Source organism: Liolophura sinensis, chromosome 2 (assembly GCF_032854445.1).
Source record: "Liolophura sinensis isolate JHLJ2023 chromosome 2, CUHK_Ljap_v2, whole genome shotgun sequence".
Lineage (NCBI taxonomy): Eukaryota > Metazoa > Mollusca > Polyplacophora > Chitonida > Chitonidae > Liolophura > Liolophura sinensis.
In genome coordinates, this window is record NC_088296.1 from 11872137 (window position 1) to 11895112 (window position 22976).

General features: G+C 38.1%; 1 long non-coding RNA gene across 1 annotated transcript; it reads left to right on the plus strand.

Moving 5' to 3' along the window:
• The first annotated feature begins 16345 nt into the window (after window positions 1-16345).
• Window positions 16346-22300, plus strand: LOC135463157 (uncharacterized). The gene is made up of 3 exons (XR_010443528.1): window positions 16346-17205; window positions 20671-20720; window positions 21784-22300. It is a non-coding gene; the product is annotated as an uncharacterized LOC135463157 (long non-coding RNA).
• Window positions 22301-22976: the final 676 nt, after the last annotated feature.

The following is a 22976-nucleotide window of genomic DNA, read 5'->3' on the forward strand; positions in this document are numbered from 1 at the left end:
GTTTATGTTTACCTATGTTTTCTTTCTTCCACAATATCAAATGAAAACATTCATTGTGTTGTCATTTTACATGGTGAGTAAATATTCGTTGGGTCAGTAGTAGTCTATTGTCCTTATATTTATCTATTTATTTGATTGGCGTTTTACGCCGTACTCAGGAATATTTCACTTATACGGCGCGGCCAGCATTATGGTGGGAGGAAACCGGGCATAGCTCGGGGGAAACTCACGACCATCCGCAGGCTGCTGACAGACCTTCCCACGTACGGCCGGAGAGGAAGCCAACTTGAGCTGGATATTTTCATTATAGGTATACAAATAATTTCCAAGCGCATTTGAACGAGTTTAAAAATTTTCCAATTTTTGCTCATCACTTCGCTGGTTTACATCAGCTGCGTTGTAATAAGTACCATCGCGACTGGTTATTTCTATTTTAAACTTTCGGCTATAAGTAATGCGCCGTTTGGTAGCCGAGAAGATGTCAAATCTGTGGGCAAAGTCCATTTGACAGACCCAGCACTTGTCTTACTTCCAACTGGAAGAGAACCCCAATGCCTTGTACGTACATGTACTACCATACCACAACATTTGTATATAGAAAACTTCATGTACATCATACCGTCGGTTCTAAAAAACACCATTTAACATTGGCTCAAGTGAATAAGGTGCCGAACGATGCGGAATAATGCAAGAAATCGGCAGATGTTGAAAACTTTGCAAATTGCTCTGGTTTCCAAGGAGAATGGGGCGTTGCTGGACACGCCATTGTGACGGCAACCTTGTTTTAAACGCCGCTCCAGATAAAAGCATTTACCTTAGAGCAGCGCGGTTTGCACCATTCGATTTTTCTTCACAAAATAATGTCGGATTAGTATCATTCCAAGCACATTTGAGTACTTTTTCCATTTCCCAGTATTTGGCCTAATAATTTTACTGACTGCCATCAGCCACGATGTAGTGTGTACCATGGCGACTGGCCATTTCTGTGTTGAACTTTGGTTATAAATAAAGTGCTGTTCGGTAGCCAAGAAGATGTCAAATCTTTGGGCCTAGTCCATTTGACAGACCCAGCATTTGTCTTACTTCCAACTCGAAAACAAACTCAATGTCTTTATGTACCTGTACTACCATACCACAGCATTTGTATATAGAAATGTTAAGGTCCTTGATACCATCTGTTCTAAAAAATACATTTTAACATTGACTCCCATGAATAAGGTGCCAAACGAATCGGAATAATGCAAGAAATCGACAGGTGTTGAAAAATTGTAAAATTTCTCTGGTTTCCAAAGAGAAAGGGCCGTTCCTGGGCATCCCTGTGTGACGTCAACCAAGTTTTAAACGCCACTACAGCTAAAAGTATTGATTGTGGAGAAATGCAGTTTGCACCATTCGATTTCTCGTCACAAAATACATCGAATTAACTTTTTTCGAAGCCCATGTGAGTAATTTTACCATTTTCCAATTATAGCCCCTAATAATTTTACTGAATGGCATCAGCCACGATGTGGTGTATACCATCGCGACTGGTCATTTCGCGGTTTGCACTATTCGATTTCTCGTCACAAAATACGTTTCCAAGCGCATTAGAACGATTTTAAATTTTCAATTTTCACTTTGCTGGTTGACATCAGTTACGATGTCGTGTGCACCATTGCGACTGGCCATTTCTATGTTAAACTTTTGGCTATAAATAAAGTGCTGTTCGGTAGCCAAGAAGATGTCAAATCTTTGTGCCAAGTCCATCTGACAGACCCAGCACTTGTCTTACTTCCAGCTGGAAGACAAACATAATGCCTTGTACGTACATGTAATACCATACCACAACATTTGTATACAGAAATCTTAAGGTCCTTGATACCGTCTGTTGTAAAAAAAAATACAATTTAACAAAGTTTTTCCTTGCCCTAATCTCATACAGCTCAGCGCCAATTGATGCAGCAACAAATGTCATTTATAAAGTCACTTGTTTATGACCCGACCCGGGGTTGATCGCAGATCTTCCGACTTCGACGCCGACGTTCTAACGCTATAGACCACCGAAGCAATTCTCAGTTGCATTCCTTATGGTTGACAGAATTTCTTTATTTATTTATTTTATTGGTGTGCAGTAGTTTTACGTCGTACTCAAGAATGTTTCACTCATACGACGGCGGCCAGCAACATATGGTGGGAGGAAATAGGGTAGAGCCCGGAAGAAACCCACGGCCATCCGCAGGTTGCTGCAAAACCTTTCCACGTGCGACCGAACAGGAAGTGTAGCTTGAAAATAGCATGAAATAATTTAATGATATCATGAAGTGATTGTTTGTAGATATCTATATAAATTTTTTATGACATCTTCAAATATTTTTTTAGATTTTATTAAAACCTGACTAAATAGTAAAACGATTTGCCTTTCCATACCCCACCCCAACCCTTAATAAATATTTCCCGGCACCTGTTACGTGATAAAGTTGTATAAATCCAGATGAATACAACGGCACACCTTTGGTGTGTGTCTGCAGCGCATGCATGGGAATAGAGCGAAATATCTTTCGAAGGCTGTGTGCTGCGCCTACATATGCCTGGGAAGGCTTTTTATAACCCGGGTAACAATATTGACCATAGAAACGAAGGGTTTCGCAATCGTATGTCCGACTGAAGGAGCTAACGTTCCAGGATGGGTGGATTGGGGAAGATGACGAACCAGTTTGCGTGTTAAGTACAGTTGTGTTTGTCTTCCGACGATTAATATATCATCAGCAGTATCTTTTTCTCTCGTGAGAGGCAGGATATGTGTGTATCATCCTTTTTTTTTCTTTCACCTTTTACATTATATATTGACCTATATATTTCGTTTTTTCATAGGAACCGAGAGATATTTATCGAAGGGGAGAAGAGAAATGTGAATCTGTCACAAAAATCTTATTATCCTACGTGTGGTACAGTATTTTCCGAAAACTGTTCTACAATAGCCGATGTTTCAGTCATTAAACTTGATGTGTACTTTTCTGTTATTTGTTTTACAATAACTTACTTTTGTTTTACAATAGATTGCCCAGAATTAACGTTGTCAAGCAATATTTTAACCTTGTTACGTAAGAAATAACAATTTGAAACACTGACTTGAGCCTCAGATCACTTCGTAGACGGTGCTATTTTCCAACAACCTACACACGTATTCATTAAGAAAAAGGGCTTATACACAAAACCAAAACACTACTTTTTTAATTGATTTTCATCGGAAATGATTCCATTAAATCTCTTTAATAGTGGGTCTGTTACAAAGTACATTTGTTCATACGGCTTACTGCAAATAGGTCCTATAGCCGGCAAAACTGTCTCGACCTCATGTTTAGGAATTGGAAAACAAACATTGCCATATCGTTCTGTAATCAACTTTATATCAAAGCCCCTTATTCCAAGAACCACACACCAAAAGTATTTTTAGGGGAGCTTACTCTTTTTTTTACAATCACGTCAACCGATAGGTGGCGCAGTTGCAAACTGATACGTGAAAATAGTTGTGGCCGGACTGCTAAATTTGAGAGATGTCCGTGATCATTTGTTAGGATATTTTAAATGTTTCTAAAATTGACGATACAACTTATCGAATATACGAAGGAAAAATTAAAACAACACAACCTGTACAAACGCCATAATAAAATGTAAGGTTTGATTAATTTCCAGCTTTACAAGCGCAACAACAACGACGGGACATATGTTTTGTTGAATCAGTGGAATATTTCCAGAGAGAATTTGGTACTATTGAGTATTGTATGGCCTTTCTATCAAAAGTGTTGGTGACAATCTGTTAAATAAAGCAATATGTTTCTTGTGTCAATAATTTAGGCATCAATGACATTAAATCTGATTGTTATTTAATGTTTATGGTTAATTAAGGTGAAAGTAAAAATTAGTAATTCAGCAGTTTTGGTGACATTTTCCAAACTTATTTTACAGAGGCATCAAGATGGTAAGTATGCCACATATTTTTAAGCACAAAGGAAAAAAAGGAAATCTCTCTTGAATTAGGGGTATAACTTCAGAAATATGCCTATTTCAGTTCAGTTTCTCTTATTTTTTAATATATGTATATCATGCTTCTTTGTATTTCTAATAATGCTAGATGTTTGAGTTTGTTTTTTTTGAGTTACATTTTTTAGCTGAGGAACTTCTGAAAGTTTAACAGAAATGACAGCAGTATGAGTTCTTAATAGTCCATGGATACAAAAAGTTAACACAAACAATGGTGGAAACGGTGTAGGAGTGATCATTATTTCTTTTTCATTTCTTCCTAATTTTCTAATCTATGATTGTAAAATGCTAAAAGTGCATGTCATCATGATTAAATTAATTTTAGCGTAAACAAGTTTGTAATTAGTAAGCTCAGCAATTTACAAAATGGGACAGCCTTTCCTGTTTTAACAGGTGAAAGCATATTTAAACCAGGAGAATCTTACAATGTACGGTTATCAAACATTCACACAGTCCAGTTTTTTGTTTATTATGCATATTACGGCTTTGTTCACTTCAGCTTGGAAGAAGCTGTGAAAGAGGCAGAAAAGCCTTCCAATGTGGACATCCAGTTGTTGTTGTCAAATGTTCAACATTCCCAGAGAATGATATTGGGACTGGCACAACATGAGCCTAATGAACCCTTCAGGGTAAGGCATAGGCTGTTTAGGGGACAGTCCTTAAAGCTGTACAAGTACATGTATGAGTCTTTTGGGAAAGAAAGCTTTTATATTATTATTAATTAATTTTCTTTCTGTTTTATAAATTAAAAGGTAAAAATTTGAGGTATGTGGCTTAAAAAAAGTTTTTTACCTTTGTACAAGAAAAATGTGATGGAAAATAAATTCCCAAGGAAAGCAAAGTAAATGCTTTTTTGGCAAAAATGCATGCAATGTTTGCCCAGGTTAATACTTAATAGGCAGTCAAGTGCATCTCAGAATCACTTTTCTCTTTTTAAAATTTTCTTGGCATCAGTAACTTTTGTTTTTGACTGTAATGTGGTACAATACATGCACTTGTATATATTATCCTTAAATTCTGTGGAATTCTGACTAATGTTTTTCTGTTTCATCACAAATACATGTAGACAGCTTTACATCAGCTAGCTCAGACATTGGAAGGACAGAGTAACCTGCTGTTTGCAAAGATGAGATAACTGGATCAGCAACAAAACGAGCAAAAGAAGACCTCACCAAGGAAGAGACGCACCAAGGAAGAAGGTTCAGCTACCCTTGTCAGAGATAAATATAATTTAAAAGATTTGATATTGTTTATATTTTGGGGGGCTTTCAGATTATTTGAGCATTCATATTGTTCTTTAAATGAAGACCACGAAGGACACAAACAACTAGAAATGACCACTCAAGCACTGGATTTCCATTTTCAAAATTAAATCATAATTTATAATTCCATTCCAAGAATATCAACTTCAACAATGTTGAAAAATTGATGAGATTGTTCAGTGCTGACCAAGCCCTTTAATTTAAATATAATAGAGGAATACTAGACAAAAATGCTTGACGTGGATGACAACATACTCTTTGCAGACAAAAAGAACTTAGCATTCTCTTATCTGACCACCTTTAGATTTTTTCTTAAAATCCTACAAGCAGCAACACGTACCATAAATCAGTTCGTGTATGTAAAAGAAAAAATGACGATGAATTGTTTTCCTTACTGGACACACTAACATCTGCAGCTAACACTGAATGTCTTGTCACTTAATACCTGGTACTGTTGCAGAAATAGAGTGCAGTGCCCATGCTAGTGGAGACAGTGCAGAGAAGTTTAACAGATCGCTGGCTATTGAGGAAACTATCGTAAGAAAGAGCAGCATCAAATTCAGTGATGTGGCAGGGTTATATGAGGCAAAACAAACTCTGCGAGAAGCTATCATTATGCCACTTCAATATCCACAATTATTCACAGGTAATTTACATATTTGACGAATTTGAAGAATACGATACAAGATAGGACATCTTGTGTAGATAGGACATTATTACATAGATAGGATATTATTAAGGCTTGGTTTCCAGTCTTACGTGGGAAGGTATGTCAGCAAATTGCAGCTGGTTGTGGGTTTTCCTGGAGCTCTGCCCTGTTTCCTCCCAACATAATCCTGATTGCCGTTCTATAAATGATAATTATTTACGATCTCCTGATGTCAGTCAGATGTGTGAATTTGTTTTTGATGATATCTTTGTTCATACCTGGGATTAAGATAGACTATCTCACTTAAGATAAGTTATACTTAACTAAACATTGAAATCTTGAAAGCAACCCATGTCAAACAGCGAATGTACACAACGTACACAAAATGATCAGCAGTTAAGATTTAAGATCTATTTGTGTGCTTAGATAGTGAATTACTAAAATATTCAGATCTCTCTGTTTCTGATATTCAAGGAAAATTATTGTGTAAAATACTGCTCACGTGTCCCATCCAGCGCATCAACCATTTTTTTTAAATAGTATAGTTTATACTACTGCACAGCTCAAGACATGTAACTGATGGACAAATAGATGAGTCTTGCTTTGTTCCTGTACTGTGAGGGATTAGCTCAAAATTTGACTGAGTTCTGCATGTTCTCGTCCATGCCATTGTCTTACAATATCAGACAGAATATAAATTGATATATTCCGATCAGGTGGAAGAAAGCCGTGGAAGAGGATATTACTGTATAGTTCATTGCTCCAAACTAGCAGGCTATTTCAGATAAGAATGATTTGTTGTTACTATAATTTAAATCACGGTGACTGTGGATGGAGCCATGTATTAAGGATCACTTAGCTTGTTGCAGCCATGATTCAAGTGTTGGATCAGCTGTCAGGTTTGATTCTAGGTTCTGATGCCCAGACATTCCATTTCCTAATTTTCTCCCAAATGTGTCCTTTTTCTAAAGGCAAAAACTAGGCCAAAGATGACTCAACTGAATTCACTCATTCAGCTGTCTTAATGAGTGCCCCCCAGTTTATAATATCACCAGGGTACATGTACTGCCCCTTAGTTCCTTCTAGTGGATTTGGACCAAGTGCCAGAAGCTGCAGTTTCACATCATGAAGTTTTATAGTATCAAGGTTGTCTAAAATGCAGCTTCAGTCCCAAGAGAGGCCAGGAGGAAATATTAAACTGATATGAAAGATATCCCATGTAATATAGTTATCACCTCATTTCAAAAGAATTTTCAATGAATGACTCTATTTAACCCCTAGAAGTAAAGAGTCCTCAAAAACAAAATCCTCAGCACTGCCTGTAAGATTTTCCTGATGTGATGTGATAAAATTCCTTATGTGACAATGAATCAGGCAGATATGACCTCAAAGAAGGCAGTTATATATTCTGGAATTACGTCATCGGCGTTTAAGACGTCATTTGAGATTATACATAAATGATGGGTGACGTCATGTGTTCTTGTAAGACGTAACACCAGGCAAAATTGGAATCGACAGAAAACTTTTGTTTCCGTATTATCCTCCCAAACTACCAACAGCGGCTTTAATAAAAATGCATTTTTTTCACAATTTAAGAAAGCAATTCCGACTCTCTCGATCCATATAATTTAACCTTGCTTTTAGGACATACAAGTCTTGACACTGAAGTAGGTCTTTAAACCTGATTAAAGATTTTACATCTTTGTATGCAGGTATTCCTTTCAAAAGAAATGTTTAGTAATTGTCTGATTTTCTTTTTATTTACCTTCATTATCACCAACATATAGTTCTATGGGAACGCATCAAACCAAATTGGATGTGATGCTTATAAAAATATTCAGTGTAATCATAAGAAAATGGATGTAGTTATTGAATAGGGTTTGCAGCTTAAGAAGACCCCAGCCCTCCCTCTATTAAACAGACAATACTGAAGGCCTTCGGCCAAAATCCATATACCAAGAACAGCTGAAATTAGTGCTGTTCACTAAATATCAGACTTGGATGCCTATCTGTACCATTTATAATGTTAAAGTTAAATCCTTGAAAAAGTTATGATGCGACCTGCTCGGGAGCTCATTACTAATTTTGAAAGGTAACAAAAGTGAGGCTGATATTCTTGGTTGTGGAGAGAACTCTCCTGGATGTAGAGAAACAATTTGCACAGTTTTATGAGGATTGTATCTTTAATGACTCAAACAAATCCTTTTTAGTATCATTTTGATAATAATTCTATGCATATCTTCTGGCTAGAAAAGTGCTTTAGTGGTTGAAAAAGATTTATTGTAAGTTAGAACTGTACAGTTGAGCTTGTAAAAAGTTAGTGAACTGTGCATTCAGTATGCATTGACTAAAAGCAAAGGACATTATAGGTGTACATGCATGTCGGATTTCAGACACATAAAGATAAACATATAATATGCTAATATGTATAATGTGGATATTTTATGGTCAATATCAACAAAGCATCATTACTATGATCATGTAATTCATGAGTTGGTTGGACCCTTTTGTCATGAAACGGTTGAACCTTTTTGTCATGAATTGGTTGGACCTTTTTGTCATGAATTGGTTGAACCCTTTTGTCATGAATTGGTTGGAAACTATTGTCATGGATTGGTTGGACCTTTTTGTCATGAATTGGTTGGACCTTTTTGTCATGAATTGGTTGAACCCTTTTGTCATGAATTGGTTGGAAACTATTGTCATGAATTGGTTGGACCTTTTTGTCATGAATTGGTTGGACCCTGTTGTCATGAATTGGTTGAACCCTTTTGTCATGAATTGGTTGGACACTTTTGTCATAAATTGGTTGGACCCTTTTGTCATGAATTGGTTGGACCCTTTTGTCATGAATTGGTTGGACCCTTTTGTCATGAATTGGTTGGACGCTTTTGTCATGAATTGGCTGGACCTTTTTTTTTCATGAATCAGTTGGACACTTTTGTCATAAATTGGTTGGACCTTTTTGTCATAAATCAGTTGAACCCTTTTGTTATGAATTGTTTGGATCTTTTTTCATGAATCGGTTGGACCTTTTGTCATAAATTGGTTTAACCCTTTTGTCATGAATTGGTTAGACCCTATTGTCATGAATAGGTTGGACTCTTTTGTTATGAATTGGTTGGACCTTTTTGTCATGAATTGGTTGGACCCTTTTGTCATGAATTGGTTGGACCTTTTTGTCATGAATTGGTTGGACCCTTTTGTCATGAATTGGTTGGACCCTTTTGTCATGAATTGGTTGGACCTTTTTGTCATGAATTGGTTGGACCCTTTTGTCATGAATTGGTTGGACCTTTAGTAATGAATTGGTTGGACCCTGTTGTCATGAATTGGTTGGACCTTTTTGTCATGAATTGGTTGGACCCTTTTGTTATGAATTGGTTGGACCCTTTTGTCATGAATCGGTTGGATCCTTTTGTCATGAATTGGTTGGACCTTTTTGTCATGAATTGGTTGGACCCTTTTGTCATGAATTGGTTGTACCATTTTGTCATGAATTGGTTGGACTCCTTTTTCATGAATTGGTTGGACCTTTTTGTCATGAATTGGTTGAACCCTTTTTTCATGAATTGGTTGGACTCTTTTGTCATAAATTGGTTGGACCGTTTTGTTATGAATTGGTTGGACCCTGTTGTCATGAATTGGTAGGACACTTTTGTCATGCATTGGTTGGACCATTTTGTCATGGATTGGTTGAACCCTTTTGTCATGAAATGGTTGGACCCTGTTGTCATGAATTGGTTGGACATTTAGTAATGAATTGGTTGGACCCTGTTGTCATGAATTGGTTAGACCCTATTGTCATGAATAGGTTGAACTCTTTTGTCATGAATTGGTTGGACCCTTTGTTATGAATTGGTTGGACCTTTTTGTCATGAATTGGTTGGACCCTTTTGTCATGAATTGGTTGGACCCTTTTGTCATGAATTGGTTGGACCTTTTTGTCATGAATTGGTTGGACCCTTTTGTCATGAATTGGTTGGACTCTTTTTTCATGAATTGGTTGAACCCTTTTGTCATGAATTGGTTGGGCCCTTTTGTCATGAATTGGTTGGACCTTTTTGTCATGAATTGGTTGGGCCCTTTTGTCATGAATTGGTTGGACTCTTTTTTCATGAATTGGTTGAACCCTTTTGTCATGAATTGGTTGGACCTTTTTGTCATGAATTGGTTGTACCCTTTTGTTATGAATTGGTTGGACCCTTTTGTCATGAATCGGTTGGACCCTTTTGTCATGAATTGGTTGGACCTTTTTGTCATGAATTGGTTGGACCCTGTTGTCATGAATTATTTGAACCCTTTTGTCATGAATTGGTTGGACTCTTTTTTCATGAATTGGTTGGACCTTTTTGTCATGAATTGGTTGAACCCTTTTTTCATGAATTGGTTGGACTCTTTTGTCATAAATAGGTTGGACCTTTTTGTTATGAATTGGTTGGACCCTGTTGTCATGAATTGGTAGGACACTTTTGTCATGCATTGGTTGGACCATTTTGTCATGAATTGGTTGAACCCTTTTGTCATGAAATGGTTGGACCCTGTTGTCATGAATTGGTTGGACCTTTAGTAATGAATTGGTTGGACCCTGTTGTCATGAATTGGTTAGACCCTATTGTCATGAATAGGTTGAACTCTTTTGTCATGAATTGGTTGGACCCTTTGTTATGAATTGGTTGGACTCCTTTGTCATATAATGGTTGGACATTTTGTCATGAATTGGTTCGACCTATTTGTTATGAATTGGTTGGACGTATTTGTTATGAATTGGTTGGACCCTGTTGTCATGAATTGGTTGGACCCTGTTGTCATGAAATGGTTGAACTGTTTTGTCATGAATTGGTTGAACCCTTTTGTCATGAATTGGTTGGACACTTGTCATAAATTGGTTGGACCTTTTTGTCATGAATTGGTTGGACCTTTTTGTCATGAATTGGTAGGACACTTTTGTCATGAATTAGTTGGTTACTTTTTCATGAATTGGTTGGACCCTTTTGTCATGAATTGGTTGTACCATTTTGTCATGAATTGGTTGGACCCTTTTGTCATGAATTGGTTGGGCCCTTTTCTTCATAAATTACTTGAATCCCTTTTGTCATGAATTGGTTGGACCCTTTTGTTATGAATTGGTTGGACTCTTTTGTTATGAATTGGTTGAACCCTTTTGTCGTGAATTGGTTGTACCCTTTTGTTATGAATTGGTTGGACCCTTTTGTTATGGATCGGTTGGACCCTTTTGTTATGAATTGGTTGGGCCCTTTTCTTCATAAATTACTTGAATCCCTTTTGTCATGAATTGGTTGGACCCTTTTGTTATGAATTGGTTGGACTCTTTTGTTATGAATTGGTTGAACCCTTTTGTCGTGAATTGGTTGTACCCTTTTGTTATGAATTGGTTGGACCCTTTTGTTATGGATCGGTTGGACCCTTTTGTCATGAATTGGTTGAACCCTTTTGTCATGAATTAGTTGGACCTTTTTGTCATGAATCAGTTGGACTCTTTTGTCATGAATGGGTTGGATCCTATTGTCATGAATTTGTTGGACCCTTTTGTCATGAAATTTGAGTCATTGAGGGCAATCACGTTCTATTACACAGTTGGTAGAGCGTCCGCTTCGGGACGGTTAGATCCAGGGTCAATCCTTGATCGAGTCACACCTAAGACTTTAAAAGAGCAAGTTGTAACTTCCTCGCTTGGCGTTCAGCATGAAGGGGATAGTGCAACGACTGGTTGACCCGTATCAGTATAATGGCTCAGGCGGGGCGGCTTACTTGCCTTCGGTAAGTAGTCTCAGTGAAGCAGCACTAAATAAAAGAGCTGTGGAAATACGTCCTGCAACAAGGAGGCACATTACACGTGCATGCACCCTAATGATTCCTTCGTCGTCATATGACTGAAAAATTGTTGAGTACGACGTTAAACGCCAAGCACTCACTCACTCACTCACGTTCTATTAATCAGAATGGATTAGTTTTATTGGAATGTTTGGAATGACGTAGCTGTATTTCATGACCTTGACTAGTTTAGGATTTCTGCCTTTTTTGACTCCCCTTTTTGTTGTTATTTACAAATATGTGTAGAGCAAGTAAAGACAAAGATCTGACCTTGAAGTGTCCTTGAATTTTGATAAATAGTTAGGAAAGGTCCCTGCAAAGTTTATGAATTTGTGATCTGAAAAGTGTATGAGCAGTGTGTTGGATTATCTCCCCTTGTGAATAGGACAATAGGACAATAAACTTATAGAGAATTATGACAGAAAAACTTAATGGAAAGTGACTCAGATTTTTTTTAAGTTAAGTGAAAATTGATAGGAACTGATTACTCGTTAAACTTAAAGAAAAAAAAACAGAAAAGAAGGAAAATAAATATAAATCAAGTTAAGTTTGTTTATAACTGTGTGAATTTTCATCATATTCATTTATATTGTAATAAAAAGAAATAAGAGCTGAGACACATTTTATCATTTATCCATATTAATTATATGAGCGCTTGTTTCTGGTAATCTTTATTGATGAAATCGACAGCGTCTGTCGTCAGCGGAGCTCTCGCGAAGAGGAGCACACTCGACGAATCAAAACTGAACTTCTGAAGCAGATGGAAGGGGCAGACAACTCTAACCAGTCTGACAAAATCTTTCTGCTGTGTGCCAGCCAACAACTGTCCTTGGGAGTTGGACCCGACATTTCTGCGCAGGTTCCAGACGATGATTTACGTCCCCTCACCAGACAAGTACAGCCATTATCTGAGTGTCTCAAGTTAAAACTTACCCTCAATGGCCCATAAATTTTGTCCATGATTAACTTGCCTATTTTGCCTGAGAGGTCTGTTGATTTCAGAAAGTAGTTTTGATGTTTGCTTGGAACACGGGACGATCAATTCTGCGATATTCTAATGGAAAATTGTAAGTTTCAGCACCAAAAATAACATTTTGTGACATTTATTTTCCTCTACAAATGAACTTTTGTGGAAGATATTTCCGCAAAAGGGGAATCACATTTTATTGATCAGAATAGATTTTGAGTGTTTAGAATGACCTACATGTAGGACTATTTTATAAACTAGTTTTAGTTTTCTATCTCTTTTGACTCCACATTTTGCTTGACTCTTACTGATTCATCCATCTTATGGGACCACTAAAGATTTTTTGTGAAGTTTGTTTAATTTCGTATCAGAAAAACTGACGTGTTGGCATCAAAAGTATCATTTAAGGCCTTTATGTGCTTCTGAAAGTGCCTTTTTACTAGTCTGCCATACTTTAAGCAAAATAAAGTGTTTCAGTTTTGACAGTACTATTTAGATGTATTTATTGAGTTTCTCAGAATATATCAAAATGATACAAGGGAAATATTTTTTGAGTACGGCGTAAAACACCAATCAGATAGATAAATATATCAAAATGACACAGCATAAGAAGAACTGGAATGGTCGGGAAATTAGGAAAGATTCACCTAGTTTTGGACAAAATCAGGATTTACTGTAATCGAAATTTAGGGATAGTGATGTTGCTTTTGTGATCAAATGATCAGGATTTGAGGCATTGAGTTCATGCAAGTGTCAAAACTTCAAACATCTGACTTGAAATGATCCGTTATGGTCAGTAGTCCCACGGCCAGTCCTGGGTCAGATCACACCTAAGACCTTAAAGAGGAAGTTGTGACTTCGCTTGGCATTGAGCATTGAAGGGAAGTACAACGACTGGTTGGCTCATATCAGTATAATGGCTCAGGAGGGGCGGCCTACTTGCCTTACTCACTCACTGCATCTAAAATTACATCTGTTTCAGCGAAGTGTTGGGTCAAATACCCGCACAGGTTTTGAGTTGAAAGTCATATACTGTCAGACCAGTCTTCATTTTGATTAAACCCCTCTCTGAAAATACATCTTGGTTTGATATTCTCTGCATAAAAATGGACCGAAATTCCTCTGCAGTGTATACTGCACTATTCTGTCAAAAACCTTGTAAGACCTTCAGTATTTTCCCCTAAAAACTTCAGGTTCAAAAAATATCATGAAATACTACTTTCAGTACATTTATTTGTCTCTAATTTACTTCAAAACTTGATAACTTCAAAACTTGGCTTTGAAGACCTTTAAAGGCTTTGAGACTGAGGTGGTTAGCAAGCCAGCAAAGCACAATGACCCAGGAGCCTCTCACCATTGTGGTAAATGAGTTCAAGTCCATCTCATGCTGGCTTTCTTTCCGGCTGTATGTGGGAAGGCCTGGCAGCAACCTGTGGATGGTCCTGGGATTCCCCAAAGTTTGCCTTGTTTCCTCGCACCATAATGTTGGCTGCCGTCGTACACGTGAAATATTCTTGAGTACGGCGTAAAACACCAATCAAATAAATCAGATTTATAAATAACTTCAAAACAGTTTACTGCATGCATGCTCTAAAATTGTTACCATGCTAAATTCTTATCATAGGAATTTTCGTTTTAATACTGGTACTTAAGAGGTGTCCTAGACTTTCATGACAAATTTATTTATTTATTTATTTATTTGATTGGTGTTTTACGCAGTACTCAAGAATATTTCACTTATACGACGGCGACCAGCAATATGGTGGAAGAAAACCGGACAGAGCCCGGGGGAAACCCACGACCAATGACAAATTTAAAAATCAGTTCTTAAATATAAGCTCAGGAATTATTAAAGAACTACTTCTATGAGTGTCAAGACTTGTAGGCCTAAATGATAAGGATTGAGATAGTCTGAATTTCTTTACTAAATTCATCCATGCTTTAACGCCAGCAAAACTTCCCATCGTGTGCTCTCCTTGTCTTCTGGGCCAGTTCAAAAGTGTTTTAGCCGATAGTGGTATTAAGGCATATTTTATATTTAAATTTTTACCCGCACTCAGTAGCCAATGTTGTTCTCCAAAGTCAGAGTATAACAGCAGCAGTTTTAATTCATATTTAATCCAATGGTACATATTTTTTTTTGGTGAAGTACAAAATTGAAGACTAAATTGGTTGTTCAAAACTGGTTTAAGACTTAATACCAGATTTAACTATAAGTCAAGTGAAGACTTGACTTATAGTTAAATTTACACCTGGGATTAACTCAAGTCTTCAGTTTTACACCTGGGATTAAGATAAATCTTTCATCAATAAATAATCCCAGTTTAACTTAATCCTACTTAACTCAAAAATAATTGCGTAACAGTATATGAACTCAATATGATGCAGAATTTGGACAACTGTATTGGCTGCTGGATTTGGCTAAAGTCTGAAATAGAAAGTGATTCATTGCAGAAGACGTTAGAAAAGTTTGTTTGTGAGCTGTATGGCTGGGTTGACTCGGACTCAGATGTGGACAGGTCACTGATTGTAAATTGCCACCAAATGCAGACAACCTATATTTACATGCTATGAGGGCAAATTACCAAACAAAAGTCTACAGATCTTGTTTGAAACAAAACATCTGTGCTCCTAGTCCAACAGATCATGGCTGGAAGATAACAGACTCCAAGCTCAGTATCCGTTGGTCCACTATGCCCGTAGCACCAGACCAGGTTCTTAAGAAAGTCAGTTGTGGCTGTCAGAAGAGTTCTTGCGATTTTCTTTAATGTTCATGTAAGAAGGCTGGTATGGACTGTACAGATATGTGTCAATGTAGCGGATGCCAAAATCGTCAGAACATTAATCTGCAGGAAGACAGTGACGGTGATAACTCCGCTGATTAGAACTCTTATTATTGCTGTCTTAAAAATACTGTTTACAAATTGTGTGACTGGTTGCATTTCAGTTCACAATGACTGGCTACACTGCTTTTTTTTTTTGTTGTTGAATGTAGAATAACAGATGAAGTCACAGTCTTCGGCCTTTATGTGTATTCTAGCATTTACTTGACAGGTTACTTTGAAACCAAGATCTTCTGTTTTTCAGTTATGGATATTTCTAGTACCAGTAATTAAGTTTTTGACAGTAAATATTCTGTGTAAATAAATAGATTGTGGCCATATGCCATTATGTACCATATGAGACGTGGTTTCAATCCCATTCTCGGACAGGGAGCTTTCGAGGCTCCCCCGCTTCCATTGTTTGTGGTGCCTTGGTAGCAATAAGTGATGGAGGGTGCTCTTTTGTGGGTGGTGTTACATGCAGCCGTTCGTTGGACATCCCCTGCTGTCCACCACTGTGACATACGCTAGTGTGTCAGATGTGGGAGAGTCAGTTACTCGCCAAAGGTCGGTGGTTTACAGCGGGCACTTCGCTTTCCTCCACCAATAAAGTCTGTCCGTCATCACATAAGTGAAAAATTCTTGAGTATGACGTTAAACAACAATCCAAAACAAAAAAAAAAGAAGATAAAGGACAGCTAATGGTGTGAACTTTCTCTTACATGCTGAAAGCAACTATTTCATGATGTCGTCATGAACGTCAATGACGCATGTAAAATTCTTCGACAAACATATATCCTAGCAGGTGTAATTTACAAAATATATTGAAACTTAACCTGTACAGCTACTCAAGGGTTGTTATGTTTATAAACCATGTGTTTCTAGGTACGTGTCAGGTGAGATTCATGAAGTATTTGATTGGTGTACCGTTTCAAAATAGCGTATACAATTCAGTTCTGAGAAAAAACAACTCCTCCTTCAATGCTTGGTTTTCATTAGTGAACAAATATTTTCAGTCGAACACTGGTGATTCTGAACAAGGCTTTCACGGGGAACATTTTGATATAAAATTCGTGTATTTAGACTTTCAGGCTGAAGCACTTCAAATTTCTAAGCCCTTTGACAGATTCGGCCCATGGCCTACATGCAGTATTAGCTATTACATTTTCGAACAACTGGGCCGGGACTCGAACTATCTGACCCACAATTTAACAACGGTCACACACGTGCGTGTATACATGTAGGGAGCACTCATCAGATCTGCTATACATACTCTCCGACATTATAAACAGGGCGTAATCATACATTGCGAGACCTTTCCGCTATCCCGAGAAATGACAGCTCCCGTAGGCCCAAATCGATCGTTCCTTCAAGACGACCAATCACTGTGGAAGTCTTCGTCACGGGATCTAGCGTTACGACGTGTGCAAATAACAAGTTGGTTGACTTTGTGCAGAGTGTTTGCATTTGTTGGAAAGCGATAGAGACTATTTTGGAGGACAGAGGATTCTCTTCACTGACAGATACTGAGGGAGCGATAAAATCTGCACTGGTGAAAAGAATGCAACACTGACACTGTCTTGACAAATTCATTTCCATCAGCGGTTCGGTGGGTAACAAACAGACCACAAGACGAGGTCACGCCTTCTGGTGAGTAAAATTGACATCAGAATAAACATTCTCTTAGATTTGTGTGTCAGTAAAATGTGACCAGAGCTGTGTATACGTCAAAGACTCTTGTTACTGAACGATGATTTAGTAATTTTTCTGTTGGGCGCCTTCAATTGTTGAGGTCATTTGCTCGAAACGAAAGTGAAAGTAACTGCCGGTAGGGCCTATATGAGTGATTGAAATATTATATGTTTTGAACGAATTTATGACATCAAGTTAGTGGTCTTACATAAATTGAAGGATCCTGTGCTTGCGTGGGCGGGCGTGTTGGAGATTGTATGTATTCTTATACTACTAAACCGGCTTAATTGAGTTGCTTTGGCAAATTACTATTTTCACTTTCTTTTTGTACCGGGATTAACTTAATGAGTTTAGAACAACACTGGTTGCTCAATAAAACATACTGCTACAAAACACTACAGTAGAAGTAGCTCAATTAAATTCAACAATTTCAAATTTTTCACCGTACCGGTATCACATTTAATTTAATTGAGTTACACTGTACTTTCATTGACCGAGTGTTATACATTCGCCTGGTTATATTTGGACGGTACCTGGATAGTCATGGATTGCTTCCATCCAACCCTGAAGGATATACTTCGTAAAATGTCGAAGAACAGTCGATTCCTAACCTTTACTGCCTGTCCAGTTACTCCTTCATGATGCTTATAGGCTGCTATGCTGCCAGGCATATCATCCTAAAGGTAAATCGCCATCGGGAATCGTACAATTAATGTATAGTGCAAGTAAAATTTGAAGCGAAAAATCAGACCTGCCATTAATTAGTCAATGGAGACCTGTATGATCTACCGTTAATTCAGAATACTGACTTGGGGACACATAAATGCCATAAATGATAATTGTGTGGCCAAGACTTAAGTTTTCCTGAATTTCACAAGGTGAAATCAGGTGAGTTAATCAAGCAAAATTTGTCGCTTGAAAAATGCTAAACTTTAGGTAAAATGCAGTACATATTTACATTCACTTTAACTGCATCATTATTGTTGGTGTGCTCAGTTAGCATCAACTTTGGACTTTTAATTCTTTTAATTTCATTAATTTCTTAAGTGTGCCCCTTAATTAATTTGAAATGAAGGCCAATACGGGGTACAATTTCTACATGCTCTAACTGTCACCTCAATGAAGAGCAACTGAGAGACCATCACCCTATAATGACTGTGGCCTCAATAAAGAGGAACTGAGAGATAGTCGCCCTGTAATAACTGTGACTTCAGTGAAGAGCAACTTAGAGACAATCACCCTATAAAACTGTGATTTCAATGAAGAGCAACTGAGAGACAGTAACCCTATAATAACTGTGACCTCAATGAAGAGCAACTGAGAGACAATCACCCTATAATAACTGTTACCTCAATGAAGAGAAACTGAGAGACAATCACCCTATAATAACTGTAACCTCAAGGAAGAGCAACTGAGAAACAATCACCCCATAATAATTGTGACCTCAGTGAAGAGCAACTGAGAGACAATCACCATATAATAACTGTGACCTCGATAAAGAGCAACTGAGAAACAATCGCCCCATAATAATTGTGACCTCAGTGAAGAGCAACTAAAAGACAATCGCCCCATGATAACTGTGACCTCAATGAATAGCAACTGAGAGACAATCACCCAATAACGACTGTGACCTCAATAAAGAGCAACTGAGAGACAATCACCCTATAATAACTGTGACCTCAATGAAGAGCAACTGAGAGATAGTCACCCTGTAATGACTGTGACCTTAATGAATAGCAACTGAGAGACAATCACCCTATAATAACTGTGACCTCATTGAAGAGGAACTGAGAGACAATCACCCTATAATGACTGCGACCTCAATGACGAGCAACTGAGAGACAATCACCCTTTAATAACTGTGCTGTATTATTTTTCAGGAATTCCCAATGAAGAATTTTGCACTGTGAAACCATCACATCATTTTTCTTATTAATCGTGTCCCTTTTCATGCAATGCCTTAAAGTTGTCCTAGCTATTACGGATATGCTTAATTTCTTTATTTGACTGTTCAAGAATTCTTTGACTTGTATGATGACAATCAGCTATAATGGGTAGAGGAAATGCAGCGTGCTAGGAATAAACCACCGACATTTGACAAATTACTCACTAACTTTGTATATGTGATGTGTAGACATGCATGTCAAATTAGTGAAGTTCGAAAGGTCTTCAGCAGACAAGGTGTTCATTGTCAGCTGCTCCTTGTCACACACACAGCAGTGAGCGCAGGGGAATCTACAAATTCCTTTTGTAAGGCCACGGTTTTGAACTTGCCCCTCAACGTCCGATGCCTTAAAGAATGAATATAGATGCATCAAATATACATTCTTGTATATGTAGATTTATGCACAGGGTGTATATTACACAGCACAAGTAGGCCTACGCAATTTTAAGTCAAGGTCGTCCACACACCTGACAAACCTATACATGTTCTTGTTGGCTGTTAGTCAATACATGCTGAACAGGTCTGTACCAGTTCTTTGCTTCCGAGAATTATGAGTGACATACTTCCATTGTGTAAGTCAAACACTAACTGAATAAATGCCTTACACCTAGAACTCCTTGAATTACAGAGAGAAACCCCCACAGCCTATTTGTGTGACTGATCTGCTGACGTATTATTGTATTACATGTACCTTACCCACTGTGCCTTATAATTTAAGGAAACTTCAGTAGCACTGTACTGCAGGTGGGTACCTTTCTTGCATTAATATATACATTGTATGCAAACAGTTTTTTCAAACTTCTTTTTATCCCCCCACCCCCACCCCACCCTCCTAACGAAATTTTGGCGGGTGGTGGGTTTGGGTATACTTGAATAGCCCTGCCTGTCCATGTGTCTGCAGGCACAGTTTTGTCCTCTCATCTCCTCCCAAACAGCTGCACTGGTTTGGATGATGTTTGATGAAACTTTTCATACATCGATCTTACCTGTCATCTGAAGTTGTGCATTCTTAGATTTAGTGGCAATCGTCATTATTTTCATAATTAGCCTCATTTAGGACTTGTCTTAATAGTACTTTTCCATGTATTTAGATTTTTGTCGATGCAACTCTGCCTAAAGCATTGAAACTATTTCCATGTCTTTCCTATTGATCTAAATTTGTGCATGCTTAAGATTGATTACAATCAGGTAATTAATTTCGTAAAAGCCCTTGCTGAGCTACGTGCACGTACATGTATAGTGCAATAATAGATTTTCATGTCCGTGCAACTCTGCTAAAGTATTGCACCAATTTCCCTGAAAACTTTGTGCATAAGTTTTATATCATATAAACATCTGCGTGCAAGAATAATAATGGCACGTTGATTATCATTTTTATCTTCATCTTCTTTCTTTCATTGTTGGAATGTTGGAGAAGGAAAATCATCTCAAAGGGTCTTTGATGTGGATTCCGAATATTGTTCTCTTTTCCATTTCAGACTGCGCCATTTTGTGAAGTTGTGAAGCACGGTGGGATTTGTGTCGACAGGTAAGTCCTGTAAGATCGAGTATGCCTATTTTTATGGCTGGATGTTTCTATCAGGTGAGTGAATTGTCTTTACTCGGTCGTGTTACCGACAGTATTTAGTTGGTTTGGTCGTCCTCAAATCGACGGCGTGTTTTTGTATAGACTCTACCCTCAGCCTGTGGGTGAAACTCTAACACTGTCGATGCGCAGTCATTATATTTCCATCTCATAGAAAACATCTAACAACAACTTGTATATAAGCGACCTTCCCGTTATGATGTATATGTTATAAACACCCAGATGTATATGTAAGCATGAAGTGACTATGTGTAGTATTAACGCCACACACAGCAGACATTACAGCCTCGCCTATTGATCATGGATAATGGAAGGCGTAACACAGCTTCGCCCGTCAGGGCGGTGGTATACCCACATGCAGGACTGGTATAGAACTGGTATAGATAAGATAGGGCTGCCTGTGTGAGTTTTAACAGATACTAACCTACTTTTACAGCCTATAGCTTACGGATCTCCTGTTCAGGCTGATAAGTTGTCTTTGTATTCCTAACAATAACACAATAAAATACTGGAAGGTGGCAGAGTTTGACCCGTCACAATTTTCTCAGATAGAGAAACTTTAGACATTCGACCCCATTATCACATAGTGTCATGTTCTACTGACAACCACTGTAGTCCAGACATTTGGCTCCATTATCATGTACAGTTAAGCTCCTTTCCATGCCACTGTCCTCCAGACGTCTGAGCCGATTATCTTATACCTGAAGTCCCACCATTTCTGTTGAAGATGTTTGCAAATAGGCTGGTCCTACCTTTAAATCGTCAAATGTCTAACTGAGCAGTTATTTCCACTCAGGGAAGCGAGGCGCTCAAACTCTCATGTAACATGTATCGCAATGCTTCTTTAGCAATAGCGACAAAAAATACTGTACCCCATATGTTGTTGGAAGAGAGGAATATGCACTGAACTGCAGATGGAGACGGTGTACTGTGTTGAAATTTTATATTTTCGTTAATGGAGATTTGTATTGGTACCAGTTTAAGTAATTTGCTGGTTTTATTTCAGTAAAAAACCGAGGGTGTAATGGCTGAAAGCAAGGAAAATCGTGAAGCAGTCCTCACATGTCCGATATGTGTGGAAACATTCCGCAAACCAGTAACGTTACCTTGTCAGCACAGTTTTTGCAGGGAGTGTATTGGTGTGTATGCTGACAAGTTTAAACCTGGACAGACAGATGAGGTCTTCACGGGGAGTGAGGGTGTTCACCAGCTGATCTCATGCCCTGTATGTCGGACACCAACCAGTCTGGGGAGAGAAGGTGTGGCTGGTCTGCCTCACAACTTTCATCTGGCTGAAATAGTGGAGAGGTTCTCTTCTGCTGTGAAGTTTGAGGATGATACCCCATATTGTTCTCTGTGTGAGGAGGATAATCAGGCTAAAGCTGTCAAGTTTTGTACCAACTGTTGTTTACTGTATTGTAAAGACTGTCTGGTTTCTCTTCATCCCATGAGGGGGGCTATGAAACGTCACTGGCTGATTTCCTCCCTGGAGTACCTCTCTCAGGAAACCTCACAGCGACAGACCAGCAGCAGGGATGAACAATCAACTCAGCAAGCGTCATGTGCGAGACATGGTCAGCCGTTCGTCATGTACTGTGAACCGTGTCGGATGGTGATCTGTGTGGGGTGTATGGTTGAGCATCCGGGACATGCTGTGCGGGATATACCATCTGCAGCTGAGAATAACAAGGTAATGCGAAAAAGACATTCGTATATCAGCCATCGACCAAAATTGATGTTCTGTGTCATTAATAGTAAGGTCAATGCCCAAATCAACAATTGACACGAACCATGAAAAAACTAAGAAATTGTACAAAGTACAAGATTACCTTGAGAAAGAGGTGCAATGCAAAGAGAACTGTAGTAAACAGTTATAAATGGTGTGAGAAAGACACAAGAAATATTCTAAGCAAACGACTTAAAATCACTCTCCAAATCGTGTACCATGCTAGTATATAAGTCGATAATCAAACTAAATATATCATGACTTGGAACTATATGTTGACCCAAAGTCTTTAATCTATAGTGAAGAATGGGGCTGTTTGTCTTGTACTGTAATGAGTCGTTTGAATGGCAGATTTTGTAATGTAGCGTTGTTTCCATTACAGCCAGCTGATTTGAACAAGAGTGGTGAACTGGAGAAAGTGCTAAAAGAAACTAAAGAATCACTGTCAGGAGTTATGAGACTGCACAATAAGA